Source organism: Pristiophorus japonicus, unplaced genomic scaffold, assembly GCF_044704955.1.
Source record: "Pristiophorus japonicus isolate sPriJap1 unplaced genomic scaffold, sPriJap1.hap1 HAP1_SCAFFOLD_113, whole genome shotgun sequence".
Lineage (NCBI taxonomy): Eukaryota > Metazoa > Chordata > Chondrichthyes > Pristiophoridae > Pristiophorus > Pristiophorus japonicus.
Genome location: NW_027250788.1, coordinates 1,781,902 through 1,801,656, shown reverse-complemented (window position 1 = coordinate 1,801,656; position 19,755 = coordinate 1,781,902). Strand labels below are relative to the sequence as shown.

General features: G+C 46.2%; 2 non-coding genes across 2 annotated transcripts; both read left to right on the top strand.

The window, feature by feature from the left end:
* Positions 1-4,463: 4,463 nt before the first annotated feature.
* On the top strand, positions 4,464-4,537 carry trnan-guu (transfer RNA asparagine (anticodon GUU)). The gene has a single exon. It is a non-coding gene; the product is annotated as a tRNA-Asn (tRNA).
* A 4,306-nt stretch (positions 4,538-8,843) lies between these two features.
* trnav-cac (transfer RNA valine (anticodon CAC)) lies at positions 8,844-8,916 on the top strand. Its single transcript has one exon. It is a non-coding gene; the product is annotated as a tRNA-Val (tRNA).
* Positions 8,917-19,755: the final 10,839 nt, after the last annotated feature.

The following is a 19,755-nucleotide window of genomic DNA, read 5'->3' as shown; positions in this document are numbered from 1 at the left end:
TTACAACATTTTGGTGATCCCGACGTGATTTTCAAAAGTTCGTTGGCTTATTCGAAGCCCCTGACGTGAAGCAGAATGTTGGCTGAGTTGTTGGAAGAAGTGCTTCCCACACATCAGTTCGAGGAGTGAGCATTCTCTTAATTGTCATGATTAAAGGGATCTTCAGTTAGTAATGGGAGGTTCAGGGGATATTCCAGTTGAAGTCCGGTCATTTCTTAATGAGTGGATTGAGTCGAAAGTGGGAACTTATGGGATAAGACAGGAAACAATGAAAGGAGGATGGAGAGAGACACGGCAGTCCTTAGTAGAGAGTGTCCAGTTAAAAAAGATTAAAGTGTTTGGGTTAAAAAGTGATAAAAAGAGAAAAGCGTTCGTGTTGCAGTGTCTCATGCTGGGGATTCAAACGTTAGGAGAAGAGGCTGAGACTCGAGATAGGGAAGTCTCAGAATTCAGAGAGCAGCTAACAGCAGTGAGTAAAGAAGTAGAGAATTGGTGATTTCAGGCACTCAGGGCAGCCAGGACTGTTCTGACACTGGATCAGCATCTTGCTGATGAACAGAAGCGTGATCAAGATCTAGAGAAAGGAATATCTAAGCTGCAGCAGATGGTGGTATTAGGTTGGCCAGCGGAGACAGCAATTGATAAAGCTGGGTGGTATTCGGAGGATTCCCCGGGTCTGAGAGTTGAAAAGGGGATTAAGGGATAGGGAGAATGCCCACCGTTCCCATCCACAGCTCCTTTGTCTTCTCTGACTTCGGAGCCTCGAACCCGTGTGGTTCACGTGGCAATATTAGGATCAGAGGCGGAGCACTTAAATGCCTCTTCGGTTACTCAGACGCTTAACACCCCACAACATTACACACGACCTTCCCGTAATGTGGAGCGTGGGGGAAGCATGCTCGAGCGGACAAGGCAAGAGCAGGATCATGATTCCTCTGCTCCCTGTGGAGCTCGTGTAGGGAACACGACCTTAAGTGGTTTTGGGGTTTCCTGGTATGAGCGAGGAGGGGTCAAGTTACAGGACATGAGAGCTATCCTGAGTGAAGTGGGAACCGCACACCTTCAGGATCTTAATAAGTTTGCCCAGTGGTGGTGTAATATTCTGAGATGGTGGCAGTCTGGGAACATATCAGAGAAACCGAGGGTTCACATGGTTCTGTGAGCTTTAGGGAATCACCGGGGAAAGGTAGTAGGTTTTGAAACAACTTCCAGGTCTCATGCTTGGTAGAATAATAGCTGCAATCTTTGTTACTCACTCAGGGCCACAGTTAATAAAGCGGCTTGCATTATTACCAGGGGAAGGACCCAGGGCAGCTGGCGAACGTATATTCCAGTTGTGTAAAAGTTTGGGAGGTAATTGAATTGATATCAGTCATTACGGGGATGGTACACATAGAGAGATCATTTTGACTCTCCTACCCCCGTCAGTAGTTCTGGAAGTAGATGCCTGTGGTGGGGACGATCGTTTTGATAAATGGTTGTCAAGGGTAGAAAGCTTGTATCAGGGAGCTGCAGGAATTTCAGTCATGGAAATGAGACAGTGGTTACAGCGATGGAAGGCAGAAGGGCCTGAGTGGATGAATCCCCCGAGGAGTCACATAAAAGGAGCAGGACCATGTGGTGGCCGTCAGTTGATAGAGGACAGGGAGAGACTGGCTAAAGAATTGGAAAAGTTAAAAGAAAAGTTGAAGAATCAGGAAAGAGAAGCGAGAGTCACAGACAGGAATGATACCTCCATTCAGTTGCTGAGGTCGGGGGTAGATTCCGCAGGTGAGGGAGGATCCCTATAGGGATGCCGTGCCTCAACCACACATGTCGTTCCTTAGGACCCTTACTTCAGGATAGGGGTGGCCATACCCTTATCGAGGCTTGTGTGGAAGGGCAGCGGGAAATGGACACAGGGCCAGCCAGACAAATGAAGGTGCTCCTGGAGGAGGGGATTCCCCTCTTCAGAGACAGTTCCCCAACACCCCAGATACACGAGGAGCAGTTACTGAACAGTCAGAGATGAAAGCAGTGGGAGAAGCTTGTTCAGAAACATTTAAAGTTTCTGCAGGAATGGGCTGTCTCAGAACTGATGAGATGTTCAGTGAAAAGCTCAAATGTGGGAGTTGCAAACATGATGTTGAAGGATGTGAAATAGAAGTTGGATTGTTGCAAATGTCGAGAGAGTAAATGACAGCAGTTCCGAAGGGTGAACTGAGAGAAGGACTGGGTCTCTCGACTGACTATTCAGCATTTCCGTCATCCTTTACTCAATGTTGTTACACTTCTCCCACAAAGCAGAGGAAATTGTTAAAACCTTAGCAGAGGGTAACAGACTTAGTCGAAGACACCGATTGTGAGTTTATATTTCTGAATGTAAACAGCATGGAATTCAGTTGGAAACATCAAAAATTGAAAATTGACTTTTAAGTAAAAATGGATATGGTGATCATCGACCAACGGACTTTAAAATGGCATCCTGAGAATCTGAATCTACAAGAACCGTACTTTGACCCTAAGCGTGCTGCTATTTGGAAGAAGGAAATACGGAAATGGAATACAACATTTCAACAGCTACAGAGTTTGAATCAAGCAATCGTTGTGGACATTAACCATCACACTGCGGAAATCGAGAAGGTTCACACAACCTTGGACCAGATTGGACATGTAAGCTGGTGGGAGTCATTGTTGGGATGGAGCCCGAAGGCCAACAGGCGTGATGAACACAATGATACACCCTGTCCTTATGCTGGTGCTGGTTCAGCTGATTGTGCTGGTCATTTTGATTTACTGTGGATGTCGTGTTGGAAAACAAGGACTACAACTGGACAATGCTGTTGAACGAGCTCGAGCCACCATGCAAATGTATGTTACCCAGATAAGACCTGCAGAGAGGCGAGGAGAAGAAGTGGGGGAATGTGGGAGCACAGTCCCGCATTGCTGAACTCTTTGCTTCAGCACGCAGTCTGAAGTTTGGATTAGAAACAGGAAGATTGAAGTTTGGATGGAAAGAGACTGTTAGACAAAGTGGTGCCTTCAGCCAGTGAGATGAGTAACTGGTCATTGTCTGGATGTTACATATTTAAGTAGCTTGTTACGGTGGGAATAATGGAAATTCAGGACTAAACGATTTGATGATGTCTGCATGTTCAGTATTTGAGTGTAACCTTGTTACTATTTAATGACATCTGTAGGTTAAACAAGCAATATTAAGTCTGTATGTTGAACAATTCACAACGCTGTTATCCGTGATTGTCTAAATGTAAAGAAATAAGAGTATAAAGACGAGACTCACACACGCAGACACCAGAGACACTGAACATTCGGAAGGTGTGTGTCTCAAGCAGCCACGGAAATCGAAGCAAGCTGCCTTTGTGAAGTGTTCTCAGTAACTTTCATACTTGGTTTGTTTAGTATGAATGTTTAAATAAAAGACCCGATCCTGCCTTTACTACAACTGAATGTGTGCGGGTAATTTGAGGTTAAAAGCAACGAAGCAACAAGAGCAAGACAGCAGTTTACAACATTTTGTAACAGGTAACTGACGGTCGAGCACACGATTTGATAACTAGACTTGGAGATCAAGCATCAATGACAAAGGCAACAAAACTGCCCACCAGCACCAGGTGTGTCTCACTTGTTTGTCCCAAATTTTCAGCAGCTGGGACAGCAAGGAATCAGGTTCCACTGAAATTTGAACTCAGATCCCAGAGTGTTCAGCATTACACTATGGAACCAACCATGGTAAAATATATGAAACAATTCTCAAAAACAACAAAATCATCTCCAACAGTACACTTTGGCTCGGCCTTTTCTCATCCACACCATCAGTTTCCTCTCTTTGCTCTCTGCTAATTATTGATGCAGAGCAATTCACACAGATGCCATCGAGGCTATTTTTTCAAGTAGCTGTTTCTGTTTCACACTGTTCATCACAGCTTGTACTTCAGTCTTGCCAGGTAAAAAGTGCGTTGGCATTGCAATGTATCAATGTAAAATGCTTAGCATGGAAAGAAAATGCAAAGTTTTGTCCAGTTAGCGAGTAGGTGACGAGGTTTGCGGTTGATGTGCGTCGCTTTCAATCTTTGAAATTTCACCAAGCAAAGAAACGGTGAATTGAACTGTCCCTGTTAGCATTGTGTTCGCGTTTAATCACAGCAATATCGGCAGTCATGAGCTGAAAAGGAATTAATTCCAAATACCTGCTTCGGGACAATCAGAATACTTCGTCACATACAAGGCACCGGAAGGCTGGAAGGTAGATCACACCGGTTGTGGGAGAGCTGGTTGGTGGTGACATGGAAGTGTCTGCAGTGTGCGGGACCAGACTGCTTCCACACATCCACAATGAATGTCCCACCCTTTATTTGGGAAAAGTACAACTGAGAGTGAACAAGTTCCATCCAGGTCAGAGCAATCTGAAGCTTTAACTGACTGACACCCTAGTTTGGGATGTCTTGCAGTGTGTAATTGCGTCAGTCTCTGTGGCGCAATGAGTTAGAGCGTTCGGCTGTTAACCGAAATGTTGGTGGTTCGAGCCCACCCAGAGACGAAGCATTTAACTGTTTTTCCCCGAGGATTCGGTGCTGCACGATTCCAGGTTGTCATTGTGCGTTTTGGCTGCGCGAATATATTCCACAAAGATTGCCAGCTGTGCTGTTATCCAGTGAGTTCCCACTCCAATACTTTTATGAGCATTCAGTTTGAGTGTATACAGAACTGAGCAGAGATATCAGAAAATTTAACAAGGTTGTGGGACCTTGTTTTTTGTTAATATTGAACCACTAATATGAATAAATCCATTTCTTCAAATATTTAATTGAACATGTTTTCAAAATGTTTCCGTGCATTTTCGAACCAAGGACATTTCGCGTGTGAGGTGAATCTAATAACCACTACATTATGGAAAAACTACAGCAATGTTCGGAACATTAACCGACACAGCTGGCCGATACTTCAGGACCTGGTTTTATGAGAATAGAGTGATGGTGCTATATTTAGGAAGGCTGTGAGTGTGGCAGGAATTGATCTAGTGTTTCCCAGATTTTACACATAGGAACAGGAGGTGGCCATTTAGCAGCGAGTGGTTAGGATCTGGAATAGAAACATAGAAACATAGAAAATAGGTGCAGGATCAGGCCATTCAGCCCTTCTAGGCTGCACCGCCATTCAATGAATTCATGGCTGAACATGAAACTTCAGTGCCCACTTCCTGCTTTCTCGCCATAACCCTTGATCCCCCGAGTAGTAAGGACTTCATCTAACTCCCTTTTGAATATATTTAGTGAATTGGCCTCAACTACTTTCTGTGGTAGAGAATTCCACAGGTTCAGCACTCTCTGGGTGAAGAAGTTTTTCCTCATCTCGGTCCTAAATGGCTTACCCCTTATCCTTAGACTGTGACCTCTGGTTCTGGACTTACCAAACATTGGGAACATTCTTCCTGCATCTAACCTGTCTAAACCCGTCAGAATTTTAAACGTTTCTATGAGGTCCCCTCTCATTCTTCTGAACTCCAGTGAATACAAGCCCAGTTGATCCAGTCTTTCCTGCTAGGTCAGTCCCGCCATCCCGGGAATCAGTCTGGTGAACCTTCGCTGCACTCCCTCAATAGCAAGAATGTCCTTTCTCAGGTTAGCAGACCAGAACTGTACACAATACTCCAGGTGTGGCCTCACCAAGGCCCTGTACAACTGTAGCAACACCTCCCTGCCCCTGTATTCAAATCCCCTCGCTATGAAGACCACATGAAGTATAATGAGGATAAATGTGAGGTTATCCACTTTGGTGGTAAAAACAGAGAGACAGAATGGTGACAGATTAGGAAAAGGGCAGGTGCAAAGAGACCTGGGTGTCATGGTACATCATCTCCTCCAACAGTACCCAAGATGGTGTATCTGTTTTGCAGGGGGATGACCGCAGGGGACGCCTGCACTGTCTTCCTTCCACTGCTCTTCCTGATGTTTACCCATTCCCTCTCTGCCTGAGTAATCTTTACCTACGGTATGATCAACACACTAACCATGCTATTCACGACATCCTCAGCATTGCGGATGCTCCAGAGTGAATCCGTGCGAAGCTCCAGTGCCGCAATGTGGCCTGTCAGGAGCTGCAGATGTAGTCATCAGGGACACTGGAAGCGTCCCTGACTTCGCACATAGCACAGGAGGAGCATGACATGTGTCCGAGCTCTCCTGCTATGACTTCAACATTAGATTTACTTAATTTGGCAACAATTCCAAAGTTCCCTTGCTGCTCAGAACAAGAAGAAATCAAAGAAACAGAAAACTACTCACCACTCAACCAGCCAATCACTTACTCTCTTGGCTGTGACATCACCCTTTGATTACTTTTGACTACTTTCTTACTTTTGACTCTGCACCAGGTGTAGCTTGCTGCTCGCTGCTCCTCCAGCCGCTGCTCCTCCGACTGCCGCCGATCCCCGGACTCCCGCTGGGCCTTTATAGGCCGCTGCTCACACCTCCTCCGGTCACTGCTCCTCCCACTTTTGGAAAAAAATAATTCAGTCAGGCAGAGTCTGCATGGATTTATGAAAGGGAAGTCATGTTTGACAAATTTGCTGGAATTCTTTGAGGGTGCAATGAACAGGGTGGATAAAGGGGAACCAGTGGATGTGGTGTATTTGGACTTCCAGAAGGCATTTTGACAAGGTACCACATAAAAGATTACTGCACAAGATAAAAGTTCCCGGGGTTGGGGGTAATATATTAGCATGGATAGAGGATTGGCTAACGAACAGAAAACAGAGAGTCGGAATAAATCGTTCATTCTCTGGTTGGCAATCAGTAACTAGTGGGGTGCTGCAGGGATCAGTGCTGGGACCCCAACTATTTATAATCTATATTAACGACTTGGATGAAGGGACTGAGTGTAATGTAGCCAAGTTTGCTGATGATACAAAGATGGGAGGAAAAGCAATGTGTGAGGAGGACACAAAAAATCTGCAAAAAGACATAGCCAGGCTAAGTGAGTGGGGAAAAATTTGGCAGATGGTGTATAATGTTGGAAAGTGCAAGTTTATGCATTTTGGCAGACAAAATCAAAGAACAAGTTATTAGTTAAAAGGAGGAAAATTGCACAGTGCTGCAGTACAGCGGGTGCTGCGCGTACTTGTGCATGAAACACAAAAGGTTAGTATGCAGGTACAGCAAGTGATCAGAAAGGCCAATGGAATCTTGGCCTTTATTGCAAAGGAGATGGAGTATAAAACAAAGAAGTCTTGCTGCAGTTATACAGGGTATTGGTGAGGCCAGACCTGGAACACTGCGTGCAGTTTTGGTTTCCATATTTAAGAAAGGATATACCGTATATACTCGCGTATCCTACGATCTCACGTATCATGCGACCCCTAAATTTTCAGCCCCAAAACATGATTTTATCATATATCCCATGTATCATGCGAGTCACATTTTTGAGATACCAGATGACACTAGGCTAGGCTTTCAAACAAGTTTAACAAGTACCCAACACGTAACAAGTACCTAACACATAACAACGATCGAATACAGACCTTAACAAACGAATCATGAAACGACTCTTCCGCCGTAAACAACCGAATGAGAAGCAGCTGTTTTGCTGTTTCTCATTACGATAATAAACAGTGACCGTACTTCGTTCCAAATCTCATCTAAGGTAGTAAACTATGACAAATATATTTTTACATTCTACCCTTAGCCACTATGGAGAAAAGATCTGCGAAGAAATATACTGCCAAATTTAAGCTGCAAGTTGTTGCCGAAGCGGAACAAAGCAACAACGTTAAAGCTGCAAAGCTGTTTGGTGTCGGAGAAAGCTGTGTCCGAAATTAAGAATCGTTTCTGTTTTCCTTTGTAGTTAGCCTCTCAGCTGATTTGGAAAGCGTAAACATTACGTGTGTATCAGCAAGTGAAACAGCAGTTTTTTCAAAATCATCTTTATTTGATATACATATGTACTATTTGACTTACCGTAAATGGATACGGTCTGCTTAACAGCCTAACAGCCGAATCTTCGCCAGCACTCCACACCCGCAAATTTTGTATCTCGCGTATCATGCTACCCCCCAAATTTAGGTTACAATTTAGGTCTTCAAAAGTCGCATGATACGCGAGTATATACGGTAGATGCTTTGGAGGCAGTTCAGAGAAGGTTCACTAGGTTGATTCCGGAGATAAGGGGGCTAACTTATGAGAAAAGGTTGAGTAGGTTGTGCCTCTACTCATTGGAATTCAGAAGATTGAGAGGTGATCTTATGGAAACGTGTAAGATTATGAGGGGGCTTGACAAGGTGGATGCAGAGAGGATGTTTCTGCATACTAACCTTTTGTGTTTCATGTACAAGGGCCCCCAGGTACCTCTGCACCGCAGCATTTTGTAATATCTCCCCATTTAAATAATTATTTGCTTTTTTATTATTGCTACCACAGTGGATAACCTCATATTTCCCACATTATACTCCATCTGCCAAATTTTTGCCCACCCACTGAGCCTATCAATATTGCTTTGCAGATTGTTTGCGTCCTCCTCACAACTTGCTTTCCCACCTATCTTTGTATCATCAGCAAATTTGGCGTCATTACAAACATGCAGAGCACAGAACAAATTATTGACGTAGTGACTTTCCCCCAGTTAGTATTTCTTTCATTGTGCAAAAGAAAATTATCGAATCATTAATTATGTTATCCCATGAAAGCAAAATAAAAGTTTAACGAAAATAATTGGCACATTTGAAAGGAACATTTTTGTTTTGTGCCGTTTCGGTCAGAGAAATGTTTGTGAAAGGAATTTTTTCAGAAAAAGGGATTCAGCATTTCAGCTTGTCGCTGAACACTTCTCTCTGGGCACTGCACTAGGAGGCAGTTTCCGTAGTGCAGCGGTTATCACGTTAGCCTCACACGCGAAAGGTCCCCGGTTCAATTCTGGGCGGGAACATCATTTTTGAAACAAAACCTGGTTTTAAATGGACATTGCTCATGTGACAATGGCCTCCTTCTGTGCTGTAAACTTCTCTGATTCCATGAAGAACATTTAAAACCAGTCTCCTAAAATACAGAGTGTGTAAAATCAGAAAGGGAATAAAACTTCCTCAATGATTAAAGTTTCACAAATTATTAAAATTAAGTTGTTGAAGTTTCGACTGACCCTCAGTGATCATGTTAGCATTTCTTTCATTCTGCTCAACAATGCTATCGATTAATACCAGTAGATCTAAGCCGCATTTCAAACCCGGAAACAACTCATTCATTATTCACCCTTCCCAGTTCCAGTGCACAGAGGGTTATTTATACTCCATCCCAGAAACTCAAGTCCAACTTCTGACATTCCTTATTTCTAATTACTAACTCATTTATTTTGATACCACTCTGAAGTGCTTTGGGTCATCAATGTAATTTAGTTAAATTACTTCACTTTAATTAAAAACGGTGGTAGCAAAATTACTTCCCTAACTGGGAATCGAACCCGGGAAGCTGAAGGGATCGGAATGTTTTTAGTGAAGCATTTAAAGATGCTCTCTAAAAATCTCACACTGCTAATTTAAAAACACGGTTACGATTTGTTTCAGTGTGAAAGAAGGGGATTGCAATGACAACAAAAACACCAGGCAGTGACTAAATGAAGACCAATTCAAACTTTTCACAAAGTTGCTATTACAAAGTAACAGCTGAGCTAAAGTTGGCACTGACCAATGGGTACAAACATCTCATTATAACCGATGAGCTCACAAATATCAGGAGCAGTGCAGTTTGGTCAATGTCAAATCCCTCCTTCCTTATTCAACAGTGACATGAACGGCAGACAGACGCCACAAAGTTTAATTAAAGACCGAAGTACAAGTCACATTTAATTTCCAAATCCTTTCACCATAAAATTCCTTCACTTTATTTCAAATCTTACTGCGTTGATTCTGTAAGTGAGCACCATATGATTTTACCTTCAATACTGATTCTATTATCTGGGCACGGTAGGAATTACCGCTCCAGTTTTGAGCCCAATTTGACAAAAGTTGCCACAGATTCCTGGTGTTGTCAGCAATGAATATTTTGAACCAGACTCCTAAAATAGTGTTTTTTTATATTAGTTCACGGAATCTGGATGTCACTGGCAAGGCCAGAATTTTTTGCCCAACCGTAATTGCCCTTGAGAAGCTGGTGGTTGTTGTGTATCTGTAAAGCATGCACTCCCATGTTCCGCCACCAGGGAGCTCATTCCTTGAAGTCCCAAGGGATCTCAGCATCCCTTTGGAGCACTGTATATAAGCCGGCCCCCAAGACCTGTTCCTCACTCTGGAGTGTCTTATTAAAGACTGAGGTCACTGTTACTTTAATCTCCCTGTGTGCAGCCTCATCTGTGTTAGGAACACAATAACTGGTGACGAGAATACGAATCCAACGCAAAGATGCAGCAAACTGTGGGCATCCTGGAGAAGTTCTCGGAGGGTGAGGACTGGGAAGCCTATGTCGAACGGCGAGACCAGTACTTTGTAGCCAAGGAGCTGGATGGAGAAGGAAGCGCTGCAAAAAGGAGAGCGGTCCTCCTCACAGTGCGTGGGGCACCGACCGACAGCCTCATGAAGAATCTTCTGGTTCCGGTGAAACCCACAGATAACTCATATGAGGAGCTGTGTACAGTGGTTCGGGAGCATCTTAACCCGAGGGAGAGCGTGCTGATGGAGAGGTATCGATTCTACACGTGCCAGCGATCTGACGGTCAGGAAGTGGCGAGCTACGTCGCCGAGCGAATGCAACTTGCAGGACAATGTGATTTTGATGGCTGCCCGGAGCAAATGCTCAGAGACTTTTTTGTACTGGGCATTGGCCAAGAGACCATCCTACGAAAAATTTTGACTGGAGAGACACCGATCCTCAATAAGGCCATTGCGACAGTACAGGCGTTTATGTCCACCAGTGATAACACCCAACAAATCTCTCAGCACACAAGTGCTAGCAATGTTCAGAAATTAACTGGAACTGTGTTTGCGAGCAGAAATGTACAGGGCAGAACCCACGAGTATGTAACTGCCAGCAGGCCTCAGGTGATCCAGATGACTCAAAGTCCCCAACAAGGAATAAATGCAAGGCAATTCACAGCTTGTTGGCGTTGTGGAGGCTTCCATTCAGCCTATTCATGACGCTTCAAAGGGTATGTTTGCAAGTGCTGTGGAACAATGGAGCACCTCCAATGAGCTTTCAAATGAGCTGCAAGCTCTGCAAAACCTGCTAACCACCACGTGGCGGAGGAAGATCGGTCCATGGTGGATCAAAGCAATTTAGAGCCTTCGAGAGAGGAGGCAGATGCTGAAGTACATGGGGTGCACACATTTTCGACGAAATGTCCACTTATTATGCTGCACGTAAAATTGAATGGCTTAGCCGTAGCCATGGAACTGGATTCTGCCGCCAGCCAATCCATCATGAGTAAAAATATGTTTGAAAGACTGTGATGCAACAAGGCATTCAGTTCAGCCCTGAGCCCAATCCACACGAAGCTGAGAACATACACCAAAGAGCTTATCACTGTCCTGGGCAGCGCCTTGGTCAAGGTCACCTACGAGGGCATGCTGCATGTACTGCCACACTGGATTGTCCCGGGCGATGACCCCACAGTGCTTGGAAGGAGCTGGCTGGGCAAAATCCGCTGGAACTGGGATGACATCCGAGCGCTATCACATGTCGATGAGGCCTCATGTATCCAGGTTCTTAAAAAATTTCCTTCCCTTTTTGAGCCAGGATTTGGAAACTTTTCCGGGGCAAAGTTACGGATCCACTTGGTCCCAGAGGCACGACCCATTCAACACAAGGTGCGAGCAGTACCTCACATGATGAGGAAGAGAGTGGTAATCGAGCTGGACAGGCTGCAACTCGAGGGCATCATCTCCCCAGTGGAATTCAGCGAGTGGGCCAGCCCGATTGTTCCAGTACTCAAAAGTGATGGCACAGTCAGGTTTTGCGGCGATTATAAAGTAACTATTAATCGTTTCTCGCTACAGGACCAATACCCGCTACCTAAGGCAGACGACCTAATTGCGACGCTGGCAGGAGGCAAGACGTTCACCAAGATCGACCTGACTTCGGTTTACATGACGCATGAGCTGGAGGAGTCTTCGAAGGGCCTCACCTGCATCAACATGCACAGGGTACTGTTCATCTACAACAGATGCCTATTTGGAATTCGGTCGGCTGCAGCGATCTTCCAGAGAAACATGCAGAGCCGACTCAAGTCCGTACCACACACAGTGGTCTTTCAGGACGACATATTGGTCATGGGTCGGGACACCGTTGAGCACCTACAAAACGTGGAGGAGGTCCTCCAGCGACGGGATCGCGAAGGGCTGTGGCTGAAGAGGTTGAAATGTGTTTCCATGGCAACAGAAGTGGAATATTTGGGGAGAGAGATCGCAGCGGATGGCATTCGGCCCACAGACGCCAAGGCAGAGGCTATCAGGAACGCGTCCAGGCGAAAGAACGTCATGGAGTTGCGGCCGTTTCTGGGCCTCCTCAACAATTTTGGTAACTTCCTACCAGGGTTAAGCACCCTTTTAGAGCCCCTACATGTGTTATTGCGCAAAGGTGAGAACTGGGTATGGGGAAAAAGACAAGTAATTGCTTTTGAGAAAGCCAGAAACATTTTATGCTCCAACAAGCTGCTTGTATTGTTTAACCGGTGTAAAAGACTTGTGCTAGCAAGTGACGCGTCGTTGTACGGATTCGGGTGTGTATTCAAACAAGCTAATGTTGCGGGGAAGTTGCAACCTGTCGCCTATTATTCCAGGAGCTTGTCGAAGGCCGAGAGGGCCGACAGCATGATTGAGAAAGAGGCATTAGTGTGTGTGTTGATGGTAAAGAAAATTCATCCGTATCTGTTTGGCCTCAAATTTGAGCTGGAAACTGATCACAAGCCCCTCACATCCTTGTTCACTGAAAACAAGGGGATAAATACTAATGCCTCAGCCCGCATACAAAGGTGGGCACTCGCGCTATCAGCGTATAACTATACCATCCGCCACAAGCCAGGCACCAAGAACTGTGCGAATGCTGTCAGTCGGCCACTATTGCCCATTACAGGGGTGGAAATGGTGCAGCCTGCAAACTTGTTGATGGTGGCGTAGCCCGCAGATGTGTTGACGGTCGTGGAAGTGTTTGGAAATTATAAATCACCTGTCACAGCCCTCCAGATTAGGACTTGGAACAGCCAAGATTCTCTGCTTTCCCGAATAAAAAACTGTGTACCGCATGGGAGCTGGGCCAGCATCCCAATTGAAATGCAAGAGCTAATCAAGCCGTTCCAGCGGCGAAAGGACGAGCTGTCCATTCAGGCAGATTGCCTATTGTTGGGTAACCGCGTAGTGCTACCAAAAAAGGGCAGGGAGACATTCATCTCGGATCTCCACAGCACACAGCCGGGTATAGTAATGATGAAAGCGATAGCCAGATCCCACGTGTGGTGGCCCGGTATCGACTCTGACTTCGAGTCCTCTGTATGGCAATGCAGCATATGTGCTCAGTTGAACAACGCGCCCAGAGAGGCACCACGAAGTTTGTGGTCCTGGCCCTCGAGACCATGGTCGAGGATCCATGTCGACTATGCGGCAAAATGTTCCTGGTGGTGGTGGATGCTTTTTCAAAATGGATTAAAGTGAAATAATGTCGGGAAGCACCGCCACCATTGAAAGCCTGAGGGCCATGTTTGCCACCCACGGACTGCCTGACCTACTAGTCATTGACAACGGTCCATGTTTCACCAGTGTCGAATTTAAATAATTCATGACCCGCAACGGGATCAAACATGTCTCCTCGGCCCCATTAAACCAGCCTCCAATGAGCAGGCAGAGCGGACAGTACAAACCATCAAACAGAGCCTTAAACGAGTCACAGAAGGCTCACTCCAAACCCGCATGTCGCGAGTACTGCTCAGCTACCGCACGAGACCCCACTCGTTCACAGGGGTGCCCCCGGCTGAGCTACTCATGAAAAGGACACTTAAAACCAGACACTCGCTGGTTCACCCCAACCTGCATGATCAGGTAGAGAGCAGGTGGCAGCAGCAAAATGTAAACGATGGTCGCGCCACTGTGTCACGGGAAATTGATCTGAATGACCCTGTGTATTTGCTAAACTATGGACATGGTCCCAAGTGGATCGCAGGCATGGTGATAGCGAAAGAAGGGAATAGGGTGTTTGTCGTCAAGCTGGACAATGGACAAATTTGCAGAAAGCACCTGGAACAAATGAGGCTGCGGTTCACAGACTGCCCTGAACAACCCACAGCAGACACCATCTTTTTCGAGCCCACAACACACACCCAAAGGATCAACGACACCATGCCGGACTAGGAAATAGAACCCATCACGCCCAACAGCCTTGCAAGGCCAGGCTCACCCAGCAGCCCTGCAGGGCCAACAACACGCCAGCCCAACGAGGGCACAGCCAACATTCCCGACCGCGTCACCTTGTAAATAGTTTTCATTTGACTTTGCTGGGGGGGTGTTATGTTGTGTATCTGTAAAGCATGCACTCCCATGTTCCACCACCAGGGAGCTCATCCCCTGAAGTCCCAAGGGATCCCAACATCCCTTGGGAGCACTATTTCGAAGCCGGCCCCTGAGGCCTGTTCCTCACACTGGAATGTCTTATTAAAGACTGAGGTAACTGTTACTTTAACCTCCCTGTGTGCAGCCTCATCTGTCTGAAGAACACAATAGGGTTGAGGCATCATCTTGAACCGCTGCAGTCCGTGTGGTGAAGGTGTTCCCACAGAACTGTTAGGGAGGGAGTTCTAGGCTTTTAACCAGTGACGAATGGCAAAGAACCTCTCTGTTTCTGTGATAGCTCTCTTAGGACGGTGTAAATGTTCCGACAGTGACTTTATATGATACATATAAGGCACAATGTAGGCTAAATAGCAGGATCCCATCCAATTCTGGGGCAGCCAAGGGTAGGCCTTGTGGCCACACACTCAATAGGTGCCAGTATATGCAATGAATGTTAGCTGTTTCTTTGTCAGCAACACTCCGGGGCCTGTCTAGGCTTTTCCATCTGTTTTATTCAGAATCCCCGTTATGTTAAAAATTCCCACATCAGCCCAGTTTGGACGGTTCCGTGGCTTGATTATGTTATAATTCCGGGAGCAGTTACTATACCCCATATTTTGGCCTCCTTTGATGTTTCTAATCAGACAGACCGATTCCCCCGGTCTTCCTATTCCCGTTGTATGAGTGATAACAAAAAATGGGGGCCGTTTCGAATTATTGTAGCACGTTTGGTATCCCCCTTCAAAGATAGTCAGATTGTAACCTGCTGACTTGCATTTACATGCCCAGTTTTCCGTATCCTGAAACGCATTGCCTGTTTTATTTTGAGTAATTATCCACTCAGCCATTTCCGAGATATTCAAGGGAACTGGCCTCAAGGGAATCCCTCCCTTTGAGTGAATAGAAATATGCGCACACCCAACAACTAGAAATTTTACCTTGTTTGGCATAAATGTATGACATATATAAAAAGGTATTTACATGTAATTCCCTTGCTACCCTACTATTTCCCTTTGGTCGGCTAGTAAGAAGTAGGCCTATGTCTACAATACCTACAATCAAGAATACAGTAAATTTATATATTTTCGCAAAAAGTAATTGTCCTTATTAGATTTCAGCTTCAGTTACGGGTGCTCATTTAACGTGTGAAGCGTGGATCCAGGCTTTCTTTCCTTGGACTTTCACAGCTGCCTGGGTGGTCAATAACACTTGATAAGGTCCCTCCCACTTGGCACCCAAAGGTTCTTTATGCAACTTTATCACATGCACCCAGACTCCCGGGATGATGTCGTGTCCTCCTTCGGGTGGATTACCCCAAGCTGCCGATACCTGTCGGGAAACAGAACTAATAGCATTGGTTAAGTTTTGACAGTATGATAACAAAGTGTCACTCATTAAGTGAACATCAACTTTCCGTAAATCGATAGTTCCTGGTAGCGACATGGGTCTTCCTGTTATAATTTCAAATGCGCTGAGACCTGTAGTTCTGTTCGAGGTTGCCCTAATGCTACATAGCACTATTGATAGTGCCTGGGGCCACGGTGTTCCTTCTTGGTGATATTTGGCAAGCCGTTGTTTCAGAGTTCGATTCATTAATTCTACTTGTCCTGATGATTGTGAATGATAAGGACAGTGTAAATCCCATGTAATGTTCAGTAACCTACAGACTTCTTGGCAGACAGCACCTGTGAAGTGTGTTCCCTGATCTGAGTCAATGCTACTCGGGACTCCCCATCGGGGAATGTAATCCTTACACAAGACCTTTGCAGTGTGATTGGCTGTGGCTCTTTTAGTTGGGACAGCTTCTACCCATCTAGAGAATCTGCGTATCCTTGGCATGAAGGAAGAGATATATAATCAACCTGCAGATGCTGGAATGGTTTGACAGGGGCAGGGGGCCTCAGTTGGGGCATTACCGTGATGGGTCCAGAATTATTTTTCTTGCAGACCAAACAGCGGTCTGTTACCAGCTGGGCATGTTTTTTAAATCCCTGACCCCACCAGCTTTTCTGGAACTGTGCCGTCATCTGTTGTGAGGCCAAGTGTCCCCACGAGTGGATCTGTTGGGCTAAAAAAGGCAAAAGCGCTAGTGGCGCGACTGGCTTGTCGGTAACTCTTTGTCTCCAGACACCATCTTCGCACAGCTTAATTCCTGCCTCAATCCATGTCCATTTTTCCTCTCGGGAGCACTCGCCTTGCATTGTTTGAAGGTCTCGTGTCAGAGTCCTGAGTGCTTTCAATCTGCACATCTGTGTTGGTTCTTCTGGAGGAACGGCCTGTGAGGCGGCATCTTTAGCTGCCTGGTCGGCTAGGGCATTTCCCTGTGCTTCTGTGGTATTTCCCTTGATATGGGCCTTACACTTCAGGATGGACACTTCCTGAGGTAATTGTATGGCCTCCAGTAAGTCTCGGACTTCTTCTCCATTTCGGATAGGTATACCAGCTGCAGTGATGAATCCCCTTTTCCGCCATAACATACCAAAGTCGTGAGCGACTCCAAAACATAACGCGAATCTGTGTAGACATTAGCTGTCTGTCCTTCTGCTATTCGACATGCCTCTGACAGGGCCCGTAACTCGGCCTGTTGTGCTGACGTTCCTGAGGGTAAACATCCTTTTGCCACTACCTCATATAAGGTTGTAACTGCCCATCCCGCTTTTCTGGTACCGTTGTCAACAAAGGAGGAACCATCTGTAAACAAGATGAGGTCTGGGTTGTGCAGAGGCTCCTCTGCTGCTAAGGCTGCTTCTTCTGTTTCTTTTAAAATCTCCACGCAGTCATGCTCTTCACATTCTCCCCCGTGTTGCTCCCTCGATTCTGACATCGGGAGCATCGTTGCGGGATTAACCTGGCTGGCCCGGACGATAAGGAGATTAGGAGCTTCCAAAACTGCTGTCCAGCGGGTCCAACTTGCTGCTGTCACCTGAGACATTCTATTCATAGACGGCAAAGCGTGTACGGTGTGGGGACACTTGACAATCAGCTTTTGGTCGAGGACTAGACCCGCAGTGGTCATTACTGCTCGACATGTAGCTTCCATGGCCCTAAGGCAACTTCCCCATCCGAGGGCTACTGAGTCCAGTTTTGCCGAATAATAGCCAATAGGTCTTTGCTGATCCGCATGTTCTTGTGTCATTATAGCTGTCATATATCCTTCTTTCTCATGGACAAACAGGGTAAATGGCTTACTACTGTCGGGGATTCCCAGAGCTGGTGCCGAACACAAAGCCTTTTTCAAACTCAGAAAGGCCTCTTGCTGTTCTGTTGTGAGGGTGATGGCTTCTTTAGAGGCACGTTTCCCCTTTAAAGTATCATTCAGTGGCTGAGCAAGCTGTGTGAAGGAGTCAATACAATTTCTGTCAAAGTTACACAATCCCAAAAAAGACCTTAGTTGCTGAATAGTGGTGGGTTTTTTAGCAGCCCGAATGGAAGGAAGTTCTCTCTTTCCTTGTGAAATCTTTTGTCCCAGGTATACAACATCTTCTTGGAATATTTGTGCTTTGTCGATGCTGGCTTTATGTCCTTTCAGCCAAAGGTGATCCAGCAAAGCTCGTAAATCTTGTTCATGCTGTTCTTCCGTGTTTGAAGCTAGCAGGATATCGTCGAAATATTGGATGACTGTGGATGACAGGGGAGGTAATTTTCGCAAATGGCTTTGTAAAGCCGTGTGGAATACCGTTGGGCTGTTGTGGAAACCCTGCGTTAACTGGGTCCAAGTATACTGTTGTCCTTGGACCGTGAAAGCAAACCACTGTCGAATCTCCGGTGCCAGAGGCGCCGACCAAAATCAGTTGGCCATATCTATAACCGAGAAATATTTATGTTCCGGTTTGAGGGCATTAAAAATGGTGGAGGGATCTGCGACCAAAGGAGCTTTTTGATCAATACACTGGTTAGCTTTCCGATAATCGACAGTCAAACGCCAAGTCTCATTAGATTCTGTACCGGCCACATGGGGCTATTGGAGGAGCTATGCGTTTTAATAAGCACCCCTTGTTTCTCCAATTGCTGAATAACCGGTAAGATTCCCGCGATGGCAGTTGGACTGATGGGATACTGTTTAGTGCATGGAGGCTTGGTCCCTGTAGATGACGCAGGCTCCATCTGGAGTAGGTCACAATCGTTCTTATATGTAGCCCATATCGGGTGTTCCTTCAATTCTTCTTTCTTCAAAGTTCTAATTCACCATGTCACCCGACCATCCTCGAAATGCAACGATGAATCTACTTGGATTAGAACGTCCATTCCCAAAAGGCGTTGATCTACTGGGCCTATCCAGACCGGTGTGGTTAGTTCATGTGGACCCAGCCCTATAAGTACCGTTGTTGTCCTTTTAATTTCCATTTTATGGCCCCCATCCAACGGCAAAAAGTCTCCATATTGTAGGGATAAGCATGCGTCGGCGGCAGTCGGGAGCAGCGTCGAGGAGGGTCGTGGAGAGGCCTATAAAAGGCACAGCAGGGAGTCCGGGGCCCAGCGTCGGCGGCAGTCGGGAGCAGCGTCGAGGAGGTGCGTGGTGAGGCCTATAAAAGGCACAGCATGGACTCCGGGGCACAGCGTCGGCGGCAGTCGGGAGCAGCGTCGAGGAGGTGCGTGGAGAGGCCTAAAAAAGGCGTACTTGTGCAGCTACAGGGAGAAGGCAAAAAGAAGTAGAAAGAAATCAAAAGGTGACGTCACAGCCAAGAGGGTAAGTGATTGGCTGGTGATTGGTGAGTAGTTTTTCTTTTTTCTCTTCTATATCAGTGAGTAACTTTTAACATTGTTGTTGCCAATTTAAGTGTATATAAGGGTTAAATCATCGCAGGAGAGCTCGGTCGGGTTTTATGCTCCTCCTGTACCATGTGGGAACTCAGGGACACTTCCGCTGTCCCTGACGATTACGTGTGCGGGAAGTGTATCCGCCTCCAGCTCCTGACAGACCGTGTTGCGGAGTTGGAGCTGAGGGTGGATTCACTCTGGAGCATCCACGATGCTAAGAATGACGTGAGTATCACGTGTAGCGAGTTGGTCGTACCACAGGGAAAGGGTCCACAGCCAGATAGGGAATGGAAGACCAACAGGAAGAGCAGTGCAAGGAAGGTAGTGCAGGAGTCCCCTGTGTTCATCCCCCTGCAAAACAGATACACAGCTTTGGGTACTGTTGAGGGGGATGACTCATCAGGGGAGGGCAGCAGCAGCCAAGTTCATGGCACCGTGGCTGGCTCTGCTGCACAGGAGGGCAGGACAAAGAGTGGGAGAGCAAT